The following is a 17,765-nucleotide window of genomic DNA, read 5'->3' as shown; positions in this document are numbered from 1 at the left end:
GGGTATAAAAGCGAGAGGAAGGAAACAGCTCAAGGAAGAGCCAGTAAGGCGTTACCGCGAGAGAATCAAGTGCTGGGGGGTATAGGAAAGACTTCCAGTTTATTACTGTATGTAATCGTCTAAAAAAATACTTCATTTTATAATTATACGATGATTTTTCTTTTTAATTCATATAATTGTGTCAATTATTTTATTTGATTGGTGTGACGACATATTTCAACACTGTAGATAATTCAATAAACAATTGGTTTGAATATTGCTTATCACTCATCAATTAGGAGTTAGTAAACTTTTTACTCAGTATTAATTTGTGTCAATGATGCAAGTAGGTAGAATTGTAATAATTGGTCAGTAATAAATAATAAAGGTTTTGAAATACTATTATTAAAATAATTAAATCTACGTTATTAACAAAGAAAATGTTGAATAAGTGAGAAAACAGAACCTATTTTTACAAAACAAAGATTTAATCATATAAAGTGTCTTCCAATTCAAAATAATGTTTATTTCTTCTGGTTGGTACAAATCTATGACATTCTTGGTGATGTAGATTGCCATCTGCCTCGCTATCGTTTTGGTATCCGAAGTGTTTTTTCCGTATGGTTTGTTATCTCTTGTGCAAAGCATGTGCTCTGCGAATTTCGTGCCCATATCACCAAAATGGTGGTACTAGTATCTCTCTGGGCCTCTCTTGGGAGGAGTCTACACATTTTGGAAGCAGAACAATGAGATGTAGAGTCTCGTACGATAATCATGCTGTAAGTGATCTATTGATTATTATTGATTGTCAATGTTTAGTCGTATTTTGATAAAGACTAAAATAGGCGGATACATCAAGTTTTATCTGCTGTTTAAAACTAATTTAAAATTAAGATTTTCAACTATATGTATACAATAAATACTTGTTGAATTTCCGTTAGGTTCAACTCTTTTAAAGCAAATATTCAATCAGCGCGTGTTGCTCGACAAGATCCATTTTGATACTGAGATGTGTTTACGCTCCATTAGCTTAACATTTACATAAAATTAGCAGTAAATAAGGACTACTTAGTGTACAAATGAGTAACTCTGTGTCTAAAAGGCATTAGACTTGTTAGTTTCTAGATTACGTCTGGGGTGGAGGGAGAAGATTAGACCTCGAACTTTTTCGTATTGTAAACGTCGCAAAATTAAACACCAAACTTTACTAACTTTAATTTATTCCGAGCTTTTGAATACATATTTATTTATCGTTTGGGAAATAATTGAGTAAGATCCAATGGTTTTAAATTTTGTTATTTTTTATAAAAATACTAAATTCATTAATTTGGAAAATCAATATTCAAATTGACACTTGATAGAATTAATTAATCAATGTTAACTAATTATTTCCCAGGCGATTAATACATAAGTATTCGGAAGCTCAGTATATATTATAAGTAACTACAGATTGGTGTTTAATTTTACCACACTCCCACCTATTATTTCGAGTTTCATGTTGGTTTGTCGTACCTCTAAGGAGAAAACAACTACTTTCCTGGCTAATACTTCAAAGTATATTGAATTACATATCCTTCAAAGAACCTGATATCATCGACAATTCGCCGAAATTGGCATTCATAATGACTCGCAATTACAAGGAGACGATCGTAACCATTGACTAGTTTCGACGTGTTGAGTCTCTTCAGAATGGCGTAACGACCTCTCGTTCGGAATCTCTAATCCGAACTCAAGACACGGCTAGCTGGCGCTGCTATTTGATTCATGTAGTTGAAGATTCCTCGGTAGACGTCTTCTGGTGAAATCTTCACTTCCAACTGTGAACCATTAGTCAAGTAGACGGCGATATGTGAATTAAATTATTAGATGATATATGAGGCATGTTCAGTAATTTAAAAACATATATCTATTTCCACCTATTATTTCGAATTTCGTGATTCGAAATGTTGGTTTACCGTTCGTCAAAGGGGAAAACAACTACTTTGCTGGCTAATACCACGGAGTATATTATACACATCGTTGTGTATGTTCGCTTTTTTTCATTTATTAATTCAACTTGTTCGCATAAATTTACTCAGCTTTCTACTTAATTAAGTGTGATAATCATCGATTTATAATTGTCAGTACTAATATCATAAATTACATATTTTATTTAATCGCTTTACAAATAGAAAGAAAATTATTTCTAGTCACTTTCCTAAACTTGAAATTATTGTATTAGCGTTAACATTAAAGACACCGGAAAATTTTTATTTACATATTTGCACCATAGACTAACATTTCTCACGAATTGAATTTAATTTTGGGGTGGAGCTAGTGCATAAATGCTGCAGTGATGCAAAACTATTAGAAAAATTAAGAGCCCAAAAATTTAAATAATAATCATCTAAGCTAATACAACCAAATTTTCAATACATCGCCGTAGTCTTTAATACTTTATTAAAAAACTTGACCAGTTGAAACATTTACTAACTTTCTGAATGACCCTGTTGGAATGTTATTATTCATTCGTGATACTCTAGTGTGTTCTACGCGCTTTATATAACGTATTATGACTCAAGCTAGAGTACCGGCGGTTTAAAGCAGATGCATGATTTGAGTGGATAAATTCCCAGCACTCAGTCCAGCGCAATGCGTGATTTGGTGGTTAGATTCCGAATAAATAGCGTTTTTAGCTTTTTGCAGTATAGAAATTGATCTCAACTTAATAAATGCTATGCATTTTAATAAACGCTATGAAATTACATTTATTTCAGTTTTTGAATGAAAAAAAAAAAAAACGAACAAATGATAAGTCTGATTAATAGCTTGAAACTCTTTTTTGTTGCTTAAAAATCGATTTGAGAAGTATTTTTTGTTAAATACTAAATGTTCTTCATTTAGTTTTTAATAAAAATTTTGTTATAACATATTATTAGTAAATTTGTTCATTTACAATCCTTTAAAATAAAAAAAAACACTCATCTTTCTGATCGAATATTAGAATAAATTGTTGTTATAAAATAAGAAAGTTCAAACTAGATAAAGCAGAAGAACATAAAAAATTAAAAAAATGAAAATTTAGTCAAGTAGCCTCAAACTAAAATAAATATAATTTCATAGATTTTAATAAAATAACATTAAGACGATAGAAAATTATGAACAAAAAAAAATGTTATTTAATGTATCAACAATAAAATTCAGCTAGAAAGACTTATTCTGAAAAGTTGGAGGTCGACCGCCCCCACGGACCGAGAAGGGTCTGACCGGGAGGCGACCGGAACTTAACATGGAATTTAAATGGTAACATGGGAAATCTTATGGCCGGTTTCCTCAGAAACATACGGTGTATTCGGTGTGGAGCAGTCAAATGCAATAAATTCCTTAAAAATTAATAAATGAGGGCGTGATGGGACAAATACTGGGACACGTATACTGAATAATTTAATGCTTAGAAAGAATTATTGGAAATTATTTCTTAGGTTTCTTTTTAAATTGATTTAATTAATGGATTTGGTGGAGTTATTCACTATTTTATATATTTATATTCCAAAGGCATTCCAAAAAGTGGAAATTTGGACATGAGAAAGCTGTGCGCAAGATGGGTGCTACAAAATATGGAGCCGTATTTTTGCGCCGATTCATAACCATGGATGAAACGCAAGAACAATCAAAACAATGTACTGAAAAGAGAGAACCGGCTCCAAAGAAGGCAAAGACCGATCCATCTGGAGGCAAGATTAAATATGTTGCTCAGTTAAGGATGTGCGGTATTTATTTTTTACATAATTAAGATTTGAAAAAACCTTATTGCATGTTAATCTAAAACTACTTAAAAACTGTAATGCCAGGTCAGTTATTGCTGGAAATTCTCCTTTTGGTACCAATTTCCAGAAATCTGCAAAATCTTCTGAACAATTTTGTGCTTTCGAAGAAAATTTGTTAGCAACAAGGTTTTTGAAACCAGCCAAACTCATTATGAAAGGATTTATAAAAATTTGTACATTTTGTTTTTTACTTTCGAAATCTTGAAATCTCCTCTCAAATGAATATGATAAGCATTTAATTTTAGATTGGTATTTAGAGTAATTAACAGAAACAATATTGAGCTCCTCTTTCTAATGTTTTAGTGTGGGGAAGAGAGCTAATTGAAAAGAGATTTTGCTTTCAATCCGCTCATCAAATTAAACATAGTCGGAAGTGAACACTCTTTCCCTGTAATTCGAGATTCAAAATATTGAGGTAATTCTTAATGTCAACAAGAAAGCCTAAAAGCCATTGCACAGCACAATACAGTTGTAACTCTCCATATTCTCTGATTTCTTCTTCAAATAATAGCCCGAATTGACGTTTGTTAAGAGTTTTTGCACATATGTAATTTATGCAGCGTACTACTGGATCCATAATTTTCTCTATTGTGCCAGTTACTTCTGGGACGATCTTCGTATTTACTTCATACAATTGACGTGTAACTATGTAAAACAGTAAAAAGTTAATTACCTATCACGTTTTGTTATGACTTATTTTCCTTTCGTTTGCTTCCTATTCCTCATTATTATTTGTTTTGCTTCTTTTGAGCTCTGATGTTGATGAAGCAATACGATCATTTGGATTTCCAATTCTTCTCGTGATCTCCAGCACTATCTTCTATCTGTCGATACAAATTCAACACTGGCATACCTTCTAGTAAACTTTTCACCCTCATTAGATTCTATATAATATTTTATTTTGATCCCTACCTATAGATATCTCAACAGAAGCTTGCTACTTTTGGTAAGAGATGTAAATAGAGTTGTAATAAGCAAACAAGCTTTTTACTTCTTACTTCTATTAGAAAAAATTACGAATGAACAAACAAAAAGTGTAGATTTACCACAGATAAAGAAAATGTTACCTGCAACCAACCAGCTCATCTAATGTTACAACAATGGTTAAAGTATTTTCATTTTTCCTTAGAACTCGAACAAACTATGAGATTGCATACGTAAATTTAATACTAATGTTAGTTCCAAAATTAACACGTTGAGATCTGGTGCGATCCACCGCAACTGCACTTTCTCCATTTTCTATGGACCGCACGACTTCTCCGCGGTACAAGGGACTATACTCAAATGTGTTTTACAGTTTGGTTAAACCGTCCTTGAAATATTAATTTACACTTGGTCCTTGTGTTTTTTTTATGACGATTTTTTTACTGTACCCTACACTATCTTTTCTTATCTTATGACTGGGACCTTCTTTCTTCACTAGACAATGGGTTTTTTGGTTTTGGCGTTTCTTAATCAGCAACAGCCATAGTTTCTTTCGTCAGTAACTTCTTTGCTACGCTACACTGATTTGAGAATCAGTAATCGCTATATTCAATATTAATGTCCCGAGTGCATGTCAAATTGTGGATAATTTAATTTTGTCGAGTGCGCGAATGCGCACAAGAGGAAATTATGAGACAATTTGACATGCACGAGAGGGCATTTTGTCAGACTATTTCCTGAGAAAAATTTAATTTAAAATAAACTTAATTCTGTGTTTAAAAGTTGTTATTCTTTAAATTATACCGTAGTTGACGATCATCATGGCATTGAATTGGTATCTACGGTAACTTATTGACAACAGTTTTGTTCGTGAAAAAATATTTCAAAATGAGTTTACATCCTAGACGAAAATTTGGCACTAGTGCAAATTATCGATAATTTGCACTAGTGCAGTATTATCGCTGAAATTTGATCGTTGCTAGGTAAACATAAAATATTACAGCTTTTTGGTTGGCTTAAATTTTTCGAAGGAAATAGTCTTTTATAAAGAATATAGGCATTTATCATTTCTGTATCAAATAACAGCTCAATAGCAATTTTTCTATGCCCCATCAACGTCCTTCTCAAACAACTGTTGTAATTTGCCATTTGATCAGACAGATCTATAGAAGATTCTTTTATCGTTTTCTTTTCTAATAATTCCATTTCTTCAGCTTCTTTTTTGCAATGTCTTTGGGTAGAGCTGTTTTTTCATAATTTCCCTAATAAATGGGTTTAGTTTCTTCGCAACTTCCCTGCTAATTCAAAACTTCTATCATACACACAAAAAAAAACATCATTTCTTGCACTTTTTATCCGGAATAAATATTTATTATTATTTTTCATTCTCTATATGTAAAAACAAAAAAAAAATAGCTCTGGGGAAAATTCATCAGTTTTGGTTGGGGCTCAATGTGTTAAAGAAGATACGCATTGATTTCAAAAAAAAAGTTCATGAACAACATTCTCAAAGAACTGTAAAGATAAGTAATCACAAAGGCGTGAGGACAAAGAATCCGTACAAACTTTTTCTTTTAATTCAATAATTTGCACATTATTCTATGAAACAATGGTTACTACACTTACTTTTAAATCATGAAATGCTGAAACTGGCCTTTACCGAAGTTTCCGCCAAAAATTTTCAATTGGCATCAGCTGAGGCACATTATGAACATTTCTAGGCTTCTCAATAAACGGAATAGACAATAGACAACGCTGAAAAACGACCACGAGAAGATGTCATATCTCTTCGAATTTTTCAGTACATTGTTTAAAATTGAAACAATACAAATTTTATTTAGAGACAAGTAGTGAAACCATCGGTAAAGGCGCAAATACATGCTTGGTAATTCTTATAACAAAGGAAATTAAACAGAGTCGTAATGAGGTAACTTTTTTTATGAAAACAAATTTATTATCACGAGGCGCCACTGGTACTATCCAAAATCAACAAATCTAATTAATCGACTGCATAAAGAAATTATACAAAATAGGCCAATACCGATTTGTCTACAACCCAAACATTATTTATTTCATTTAGTACTGCAGTACGTATATCCATCACCTTTTTTTCGATGTCTCCTAAAGTAGGTCAACCACTCTTTTCATTTTCATCCGGTTCTGTCTGCTTCTCTAGTAAAACACGTTAATATCAAATGTACCATTCTAACGTGCGATGGTTACTGATTACCGTTGATAGTGGTGGTTAGTATGTGTTATACTCGCTACTAAGTGGTACCATAGTAGTAGTACTATTCATTCAGTACCATTCGAAACCAGTGTATGTCGAAGCAACGTAGTGTTTCGGTAGTATGTAAGATTTTCGTCATTTCTAGTTGTAAGTGAAGTATTTGTTACTTTTATTGTGTTGTGTTACAAGAAAAGATCGGATTTCAAAAGTACGTTGCTCTTTACATTATCATGGAATAAATTGACGATAAAGCTTGATATTTATTATGTTAATGCACCAATTAATTTAATTTGATACTGAGCACATTCAAACACTTTTTCAATTTCAATTTTATTGAAATGTTAATTTGGTCTTGTATATGCACAATTTTTTTAATTAATGAAACCAAATATTTGACTTTAAATCTCGGAAGCTCTTGCAATTCTTTCTTCAAATAAAAAGCTAATCAATTATTGAATAATATTCATTTGAGTGAGTCTTACTGTGAAATAGTCGACTTTAAATCTCTGAAGAAGCTGCAATTTTTTCAAAAAATGAAAAGCGAGGCTGAATAATTGCAAAAACTTATTTTTATTAAATTTTGAGTCCTGCTTTGAGGCCCCATATATCTTTGAAGAGGCAGCTTGGTATATAAGTAAATCGCTTCTAATCGTCATATTAGTAATATCTTGAGTGGGTCTCATTGCGATATTTAACTGTTTTGGGAATATTATATAATAGCAGTACACTCTAAAGCAGTTAAATATGAAACGAAAAACCGATAAACCTCATTCTACTTACTAAGAATATGTTTGAGAGCGCTGAGACACTTATTATGTCTTTAAATTGGAGAAACATGATCAAAAATGACTTTGTTAACCCATATAACTTACGGGATGTAGAGGTAAGAGGTAAATGCCGTCACTAGTCATATTTTGCTCTTTGTCGGGTCTTATCCGGGTATATACGTCTTCCGATTCATAGCCGCCATCTATCTATATTCTACTATAGGTTTTTTGTTGGTTCTCTCTTATCAATTTCCTCTTTCCAGCTTTTCGTGGTCTTCTTCGTCTCCTTTTCCTTTGTGGTGTCCAGCTTCAGCAATTGCTTCTTCAATTGAACTGCATTTCTTATCGGCTAGCATTTTTCTGAGATCAGCAAATAGCCAGGAGCCACTGGGGGACGAGGAAGCAATTCGAATTGTGATTCGGTACATTGTCTTGGCGAAACAGTGTTTTTTTTTCTACATATAAGGCCGTTTTTCTTGATTTTTGCATTCAATTGTATTCGCTATTGATTGTCTTTCCCTTTTGGTGATAGTCGATGAACAATATTCCAAGCGCATTCCAAAATACCTAAGCCTAAATGACTGTTGTGCCTTTAGAAGCTTCGGACGCAGTTCACTAGCTGCAGTCCACTCAGATGATGATCGTTTTGATTCTGGAGTGAAGTAATGGATCCTGTTTCATCCATTATTAAATATAAATGTAAAAAATCTTGCGTGTAAACATCTCCAAACTGCTCTGAATCATCAACACGTTGTTGTTTTTGATCTACTATGAGTAAACGCACCATCTACTTTGAAAAAAAATTTTCTATTGGTCAAATGTTGATGCATAATTATAGACACACTGCCTTCTGATATTTTCACGGCCTCAACTATCTCACGCAATTTTAATTTACGATTAAATATAATTTGTAGATTTTTTTTATGTTTTCTGGAGTAATCATCCCAATTGGACGACCAGAACGTTCACCATCATCGGTGTCTTTACGACCACACACAAACAAACGGTTCTTCTCGATTGAGTCTTTTAAAAGTTGGTACTTCATAAACGTCATATAGTTTGACATTGGCAGCGCCATCTGTGTATCAGTCACACGACTTATCGAGGTGTTCTTTTCTGTACATGTACGTACCAGTTCAAACTCTTTCGCTGTTCGTTTCTGTTTGAGTTTTTCTATAACTACTTCATCTTCAGTTGTTTTATCTCTGCTTTTACTATTCTACTCGGTGTATTTTTATTCATAACCGCGAAATTATCATTGAATTTCATTCTATAAACTAAATGATTGAGACGAGAATTTCCGTTATTATGTTATTAATTTCTCTTTTGTATCGGTAGATCACGAACATTAGCTGAGTAAACGTTATTATTTTATTGTATTATTATCAATAACTGTTATTCAAACTAGACATTATAATATGTGGAACTTAATACAAGAATAGGCGAGCCTCGAGGCTTTGTACTTGAACCAGTTATATATCTAGTGTACATTAGTAGTTTACATAATCTAGATTCCTACTGCATAATCATAAACTTCGCTAATAACATTGCCATAATTAATATTAATGAAACGTGAGAAATACTTAAAAGGTACAGCTGGAATTGATCAGATTTTGGTTTGAAGAGTATGTTGTTTATCACTTTAGCGCATACATGAAGTTCGCTGAGGATTAAATCATAATCAACAAAACAAAAATATACACAAAACGTAAAACTAAACTAAGTGGCGCGTGCCGAAACTCTAGGAGCAGCGCTTCGCTGTCCCGAGAGAGAATAATTCAAAACTTCCCGACTTTGCTGGTGTAAGTATAATGGTTTTTCCCAAAACGGGTATATCAGAGAGGATCAATTTATTTGCATAGGACAATAAGAAGATTATAAAACAATGAAATTGTTTGGGGAAAAGTGTATTTTTAAATGCAAGGGAGTGGTCGTCACAGTTTGGTGAATCACCTGGACTAATACGCCTAATTCGAGTCAGTAACATTTTTTTTTCTTACTTGGTACAACCTTTTTGGATGATTATGTGAAAATTGGAACGTCATATTTTAATTAGTGTCTCTTTGTAAATCGTTTGTTTACGATGCGATAGTTTTGTCTAAATAGAAAAATTTTATGTTTGAAATGGAAATACGGTTACGAAATCCTCGAAAACGAATTCAGTGAACGATATGAAATTGTCGAGAACCTGCTTCATGCTTCATTCACTTCTATTAATGACGATAACATCGAAAAAGTTGAAGAAATGGTGCTCGACAATGAGGCTTTCAATATTTTGATAAAAACCGAGTCCGTCGAAACGTTAATATATTTGCCTTCTTCAATAACTAAGTTTGTATCGGAAGAGATCCAAAAACAAGACGATTCCTAATCCTCTGAGTAAACTCTGCAACTTCATTACTTGTATTTTCTTTTTCTGTTCCATACTCCATTTTCTTATATTTATATATTTTTTATTTTATTTATAATCTAAAAATATGTTGAAAAGTTATGGTCTGAGGTCTTGTCTTACTCCTTCAATGTGTAGAAAACCCTTTAATACTAGGCTTCATATTTATTTATATAGGCTTATGATTGCATTTCGTAAGTTAACATATGTTTGCTCTCGGTACTTTGTCAGAAGCTTTCTCCATAACAATAAATCCAAATAATGCATCTGTATCTCTGACTGTTTTATCTATAAACTGCTTGATGGTAAATTCATGGACTCGTACATTCTTTGCGGAATTTTTAATTTTGTACTCGTTTACATCAAAAGTTGCTAGTTTATTTTCAAATTTTATTCTCAACACACTGTATACATTATCACTATACCAGCACTCAAACTGTCTTCGGGGACTGAACGTAAACTTTTCACTTTTTACTTTTACCTTCAGTCTCTGAAGACGATAACTTGGTAACTGAAACGCGCCTGAGATAGTTTAAAATGTGAGTGTTGGTGTAGTGGTCGTGTATACCGTGTGTTCAGTATGATTCTCTCGAATGGTTCCAGAAACTTCAGCTCAGACAATAACTTTTTTTTTCTACTAGAAATTAGACAGCTAAATAATTGGATGACTTCTCGCATTTTATAGTATCTTTTTGTACAGTAGTTAATATTGTAGCTTTCTAAGCAGCATTTATTTTATTTAATCTGAGCTAATAGGAGGTTCTAAACATCTCGTCTCTTAATCTGTGGTATATTTTCAAAGTTGCATTGGTAAAAACTACCATCAGTAATATTGAAGATAAATTATTATGAAAACAAAAAACAATTGCTTCGAAATTATTAACTATTTAGTTATATAATAATTCATTGTTAATGATGATCAACACTTAGTTACTTTCAATTCTTCTCTCTTAATGTCGAGTTATGTCATTCAATTAATTGAAGTAACACAATGTATTTAATTTTTAGTACATTTTATATTTGTTTCCAGTTGTGCTGTCAATATTCTGTAGAGTTTTAAGCTAAATAACCATAAATTTCTAAAAGATCATTTTCTTTATTTTATACTCTTCAGTGATTACCAAATAATACTCGCTAATGATGATGAGGATGATAATGATGATACATTAATGAAAAATTACAATGAAAGAGTGTAATGGAAGTTAAAATAAAGATAAACTACATTTGAAACTAGTTTATTAACAGTCGCTTCTCTGAGCAAACAAGAACTGAAAATAACGAAATAAAAGATAATAACGATAGTATAGAGAAAAAAGAAGAAACTTGGAATAAAATTATATAAATGAAAACATAACAAAAAGATGATTATAAAAACACAGGAAATAACATAAGACGAAAGATGAAAGAAAAATTTGATAAACATTTGACAGAAAAAATTGAGAATGAACCAAATTGAAACAGTGAAAAATATGGACATCAATAACAAGGCGCAACATAAGAAGATAGAGTTAATAGAAAAGAAGATCAGCACAGAATAAACAGAAAAGAAGTAGAAGAAGAAGTATACAAAATATGAGTAGAAGAGAAATGAGATTCTGCATAGCTCCAAAAATAATAAAATGACTGGAATGAAAAGAAAAAGAATTCTCTGATAGTAAAACAGACGAATTAATGACAAAATATTGATAGTGGAAAAGTATGAAATTCACTATATGTTGCACAATTGGCTCTGGATGATTCCCGATAAAGTGCAAAACGTTAAAAAAGTTTTCAGAAAGCAAGCTCTGAAACTTTTGATTATTTTACCTGCCAAAACATTGAGTTTAAAGACCATTAAAATATAATTTGGCGTGTAAAATAAACTTCGTACCTAACGGATTTCAACACCAGAAGAAGCTATTTTTCAGTTAGGCACATTTTGAAGCTAACGTAGACGATGAAACATTCCTACAGTATAAAAAATAAATAGACCGATAAAAAATTTTTTAATGTCCATTTCAAATTCTTAGAAATTTCTAAATATTTTTCGTAAATAAGAAGCTGAAGAGAAAATCTACAAATTTCGACTAGAGATGTTTTCATTTAACTTTCAATAATGAGTAAAGAAAATGGCGACGATAAAATGTATGGACAATTCTAATTGACAAACGAATCCATCAGCAATTGAACGTGAACAAACAACAATTTATAAATGTTACAAACACAGTTTGTTGTGTTTCAGAGGGCTTGAAGGATAACTTTTAAAATTTTAAATTCTTCCGAAATTTCTGCTACAAATTTCGACTATAGATGTTTCCATTTAACTTTCAATAATGATTAAAGAAAATGGCGATGATAAAATGTATGGACAATTCTAATTGACAAACGAATTCATCAGCAATTGAACGTGAACAAACAACAATTTATAAATGTTACAAACACAGTTTGTTGTGTTTCAGAGGGCTTGAAGGATAACTTTTAAAATTTTAAATTCTTCCGAAATTTCTGCTACAAATTTCGACTATAGATGTTTCCATTTAACTTTCAATAATGATTAAAGAAAATGGCGATGATAAAATGTATGGACAATTCTAATTGACAAACGAATTCATCAGCAATTGAACGTGAACAAACAACAATTTATAAATGTTACAAACACAGTTTGTTGTGTTTCAGAGGGCTTGAAGGATAACTTTTAAAATTTTAAATTCTTCCGAAATTTCTGCTACAAATTTCGACTATAGATGTTTCCATTTAACTTTCAATAATGATTAAAGAAAATGGCGATGATAAAATGTATGGACAATTCTAATTGACAAACGAATTCATCAGCAATTGAACGTGAACAAACAACAATTTATAAATGTTACAAACACAGTTTGTTGTGTTTCAGAGGGCTTGAAGGATAACTTTTAAAATTTTAAATTCTTCCGAAATTTCTGCTACAAATTTCGACTATAGATGTTTCCATTTAACATTCAATAATGATTAAAGAAAATGGCGACGATAAAATATATGGACAATTCTAATTGATAAACGAATCCATCAGCAATTGAACGTAAACAAACAACAATTTATAAATGTTACAAACACAGTTTGTTGTGTTTCAGATGGCTTGAAGGATAACTTTGATTGATGAAGTGAACGTCGAAAGGTCTCGGTATTCAAAATGCAATGAAAATAATTGTGAATGGAACGGAACTAATATAAGTTAATTATTTATTCCTTTCACATTATACAAGGTGTAATAATCACCAAGAATATTAATTTAAACAGGGTCGTCATCAGCTAGTTTGTACTACATAGAAAATTGTAAACACATACTATTTTGGCATTTTTTTTACTCAAAAACAGCATTTCCTCAATGAAAAAGGAGTTGTAATCAATGAAAAAGACGTATGGAAAGGTGTGTGGTAAGGGAAAGGGAGTTTATTGAAGAAGAGCATGCGAATGTAGAATAATTTTTATCATAAAACCCTTTTTCGCAATCTCGATATTTAATAGCCAGAGTTTGTAATAATAGTCAAAAAAGATGGTGCTTGCTAAATTTTATCAACTTATTAATGAGTAGATAAACATATTTCCTTGTTTATACCCAGTTTTTAAACATGTCTAAAGATAACATCCCCTAAGTATTGAGAAAAAATTAATCATTTTCTAAGCAGACACGTTTTTGATTAATTTAAAAATTTTTTAAAAAACGGAGGGAATTATGATAATTTAGTTCAGCCAATGTCAAATGCGTTTCAAAATACATCAAAACCCACACAACAAATAAGAAATTTCTCTTCCGAAGAACTATACCAAATGAATAGTAATGAATTCGAGTTAAACTAGGATGCAACTTTCACCAATCCGCATTCAAATATGTAATAACAATTTTACATTATACTGCTTAACATAAAGTATAACAAACGTTTTTTTAAATTTATTGTTCAATAAAAAAAAACAAACAGAATTTATTTCTGACAATAAAAAATGTTCACTCATTGATTGTGGGAAAATTCTACTTCAAATTAGTATTCTAATTATATGAACATTTTTCAAAAATATAATGACGCAATAGTTATTAACGTTATTAATGATAATTATGATTTTTGTAGTGTTACTTCCATCATACCTTATTGAAAACGTTAGTACTTATTTTGAGGACAAAGACGTTTCTAATTATTTGGAAGTGATGAAAAATATTTTTGTCAAGTCGGAAATTTTTGCAGCAATCGTCATACTTTTATTTCGACCGTGGATGGAGCTGAAAGTATCAGTGGATTCTATAAAAATGAAATAAAAAACAACATCTGTCTGTAAGAGACCCCAAGTGCGTTTTAAGGTTACATACAACGACACTTCTTCATCTATGGCGAGTGTTCAACGTTTCTTGACGTGGTCGCACGTCGTTTTCACAGTATTGTATTGGTACACCACCAATTAAAGGTGTTCAAGATACCTGAGACAGTAGACATTTCAAAATATCGCGTATGTTGTATCTGGATGAAATTATGAGCATGAGAAAACTGTCAGCGCGTTTGCTCACTCGAGAAATCAAGAGAATACTACAGAAAAGTGTTTTCATCAATCCCTATGAGTTTATGCCTCGTTCCATGTTAGTCGACGAAATATTGATCTACTGGGATACACCAAAAACCAAGGAACCAAGGAGTACTTTACCCTACGATCATGCTCCAAAGGAAGCAAAGACTATCCCATCGACTATATGATGGCGATGGCTACCGTTTTCTGGGATTTAAAATGTGTCAGCTACTCGAGGAAGGACAAAATGATCACAAGGCTGAATTATATCGATTCAATGAAGAAATACCCACCCAAGCTACGGCTAAATTGGTGGTATTCCTCAAACTCAGCTCAATGCGAATTCTTTTTGTTTTAATGTGAAAAAAATGTAGTACAATAAATAAAATAAATTGGAAAAATTCACCAGCGAATGTCACCACAAATTTACCAAAATATAATTGAAGTTTTTTCTTCAGTAAGCGTTTTAGATAGAGGAATCGACATTGAGATTTTATTGAAGTTTTGGAATGGATTTGACAACGAATGAATGTCTTCAACAATTTCAATCTGGTAATTAAAAAGAAGTATTTAGTCATAATGATAAATCAACGAAATAGGGAAAATATTTAATAAAAAACGTACAAGGCGTAGTATTACAAAAATCGTTAATCAACATCTAATTTAGAATTTGTATCTCAAATAAATAATTCTTACAATAATCGATTACTTTCATAATTTAGTAATTTAGTCACGCTCTGTATGGAAAATGTAAGAAATTTGTAATTATTATCAAGATTTATATTAATTTACATGATTTTTCTATTTTATTCATCATATATATATATATATATATATATATATATATATATATATATATATATATATATATATATATATATATGCAACAATCATTCTTCGCCAACGACCCTGATAACTTCAGACGTCGTTGCTTTCTACCGTTTTCACAATAAAATATTGTGGCATAGTTTGTGATATTAATGTAGAGAATTTCAGTACGTGATGATGTGTAAGTGTTTCATAACTCGTATTTTCGTGCAATATTAATGGAGAAAAACAATGAAACATTTTCAAGTCTTGCAGATAGCTTCTTCAAATTCAGTTTCATATCAAATACAATGAATGAAACGTTCCTATACGTTATGGTATAGAACTTATAATATTTAAGTAGCTTTTCTTCGGTTTCTTTAATGGTTTTCCACAGAAAATAATGCTGAACAAACAAAGATCTACCTTAGTATTGTCACTTATTCCTGGTATCCCAAATTCTGGATCATCTCTCGAGTCTTTTATTAAATTTTCCAACAATTCGTCTTACTGCGTATGACGTTAGTTAAATATTTTAATTTTTTGTTTGTTTGTTGTTGGATGTCAACACTGTTAAGAACACTCTATGCGTGTTTATGTTGTCTTAAATACTAATTCTATTGTATACAAAAGCTATAATTGATTATACGATGTTTGGCTTCTAAATAACAAGGCTTCGCGCCTAGAGAGTGCCCTAGACGTGGTTTTTGAGTAGTGTTAGCGTTTTAGTGAAGGCTGAGATAGCACTGAAGATGACCAGAACCCAGGTCGCCCTGTGACTATTTCAACTCCGGAAACAGTTGTAAAGCTGTAAACGCCGATAAATAAAATTTTACATGAGAAATTACACAAAAGTCTGTCTGAAGCTGGTGCCAAAAAATCTGACTCCTGACCAAAAGCTATTGCGTCAACGGGTTTGCTCATATTTCCTTAAAAGGTTAGAAAAAGATCTACTTTGAAAGGGATTTGAGTCGATGGAAGCGGTAAAGCAAAAAACGCCAGAGCTCCTAAAGGCACTCACCAAAGAAGACTTCCAAAAAGGTGTGTGGTGAGGGGAGGCGAGTATATTGAAGGGAAGCATTCCAATGTTGAATAATTTTTATATTAAAACCCTTTTTCATAACCAGTCTCGTTATTTAATAGCCATTATAATGGTGAGTAATTTGGTAAGTTAATGAAACTTCAAGTGTATAAGGGGCATATGGAACCGCTTGAGTAAGACGTTGAGGACAGTAATTTTACAATAAATCTTAACGAATACAATAGTAAGAAGAAGTTAAATAGATTTATGATTATTAAAAGTCAAATTAGGATTGTCGAGAGAATTCGCTTAATTTAAAATCAAGCTCATTTTCTTTTATTGATTTTCTCAATTTTTTGAGAGTACGTTTAATGAATTGTGTATTACTTAATTATAGATCCGGATATAAATGGAATTGAAAGTAATTTATCAAAATTAAATATTACACAGACTCCAATTAACAATTGAATAGATAAAATCAATACCACGAATGAGATTAATAGAGAGCAATAAATAAAATCATGGAATGAGTAAAAAACAAATGGATCGTAACTTTAATGGATTTGATCCTACGCTGGCCAAGAAATAAAAGGATAATAAAAACCAACCATTTATCGATAACGGCGGACTTAACGATGTGTAAGCAATGGCTCAACGGGTATTTTTAGTCCACCCCAATTCACTAGACTATATAAATTTACCACATATGTAAATGAAGTGAATAAACAAATTTTGAGGGTGATGGAAAAGTTTTTAAGCAAAAACTAATCTTTATCCAAGAACGGACAGCGTGTCCTCCCAAAATTCTTTGTTTTTTAGTTTATTTAGGATGTTCTCAGAGTAGTTTAATAAATAAAAGTCCAAATATAATTTCTCTTCGCTCAAGACTACCTCAGAGTTCGGTGCTATTCCCCAAGTTTGTGGAACATCCTCTACGACGATGTATAATTTCTCTACAGAAACAAAAACATCTCTAAATATCTGGTTAACTTAATGATGCTTTGTCTAGTGGAATTATTTTTAAAGAGTTCTCTGCTTTTGAAAGATATGATATGTGTATGGATGATGCTGAACGTCCAGGGGCGACATTAATATCTAGTTACTTACAGTTGAGAAGGATAGTTCTAGAAAGCAAGGAAATATTTAAAATGGGCTCAGGATTACCTCAGGGTTCGGTTCAGAAACAAAAATATCTCCAAATATCTGGTCAGCTTAATGTCTAGTTACTTCCAGTTGAGAAAAATAGTTCTAGAAAGCAAGGAAACACTTTAAGTGGGTTAGGGACTACCTCAAGGTTCGGTGCTAGACCCCAAGTTTGTAGAACATCCTCTAC

The 17,765-nt window shown here is 31.8% G+C and overlaps 1 protein-coding gene across 5 annotated transcripts in view; it reads left to right on the top strand.

Moving 5' to 3' along the window:
* Nucleotides 1-6,956: 6,956 nt before the first annotated feature.
* LOC130894953 (uncharacterized) overlaps nucleotides 6,957-17,765 on the top strand; it is a 59,029-nt gene continuing 48,220 nt past the window's right edge. For 2 of the 5 annotated variants that reach the window (XM_057802018.1, XM_057802019.1), the window contains exon 1: nucleotides 6,957-7,147. The gene's annotated coding sequence lies outside the window, so the exon portion shown is untranslated. The remainder of the gene's footprint in view (nucleotides 7,148-17,765) is intronic. The other 3 variants (XM_057802020.1, XM_057802021.1, XM_057802017.1) reach the window with 3 other exon arrangements.

The sequence above is a fragment of the Diorhabda carinulata genome, chromosome 6 (genome assembly GCF_026250575.1).
Source record: "Diorhabda carinulata isolate Delta chromosome 6, icDioCari1.1, whole genome shotgun sequence".
Taxonomy (NCBI): Eukaryota; Metazoa; Arthropoda; class Insecta; order Coleoptera; family Chrysomelidae; genus Diorhabda; species Diorhabda carinulata.
The sequence above is the reverse complement of the archived record's forward strand: the minus strand, read 5'-3'. Positions and strand labels throughout refer to the sequence as shown.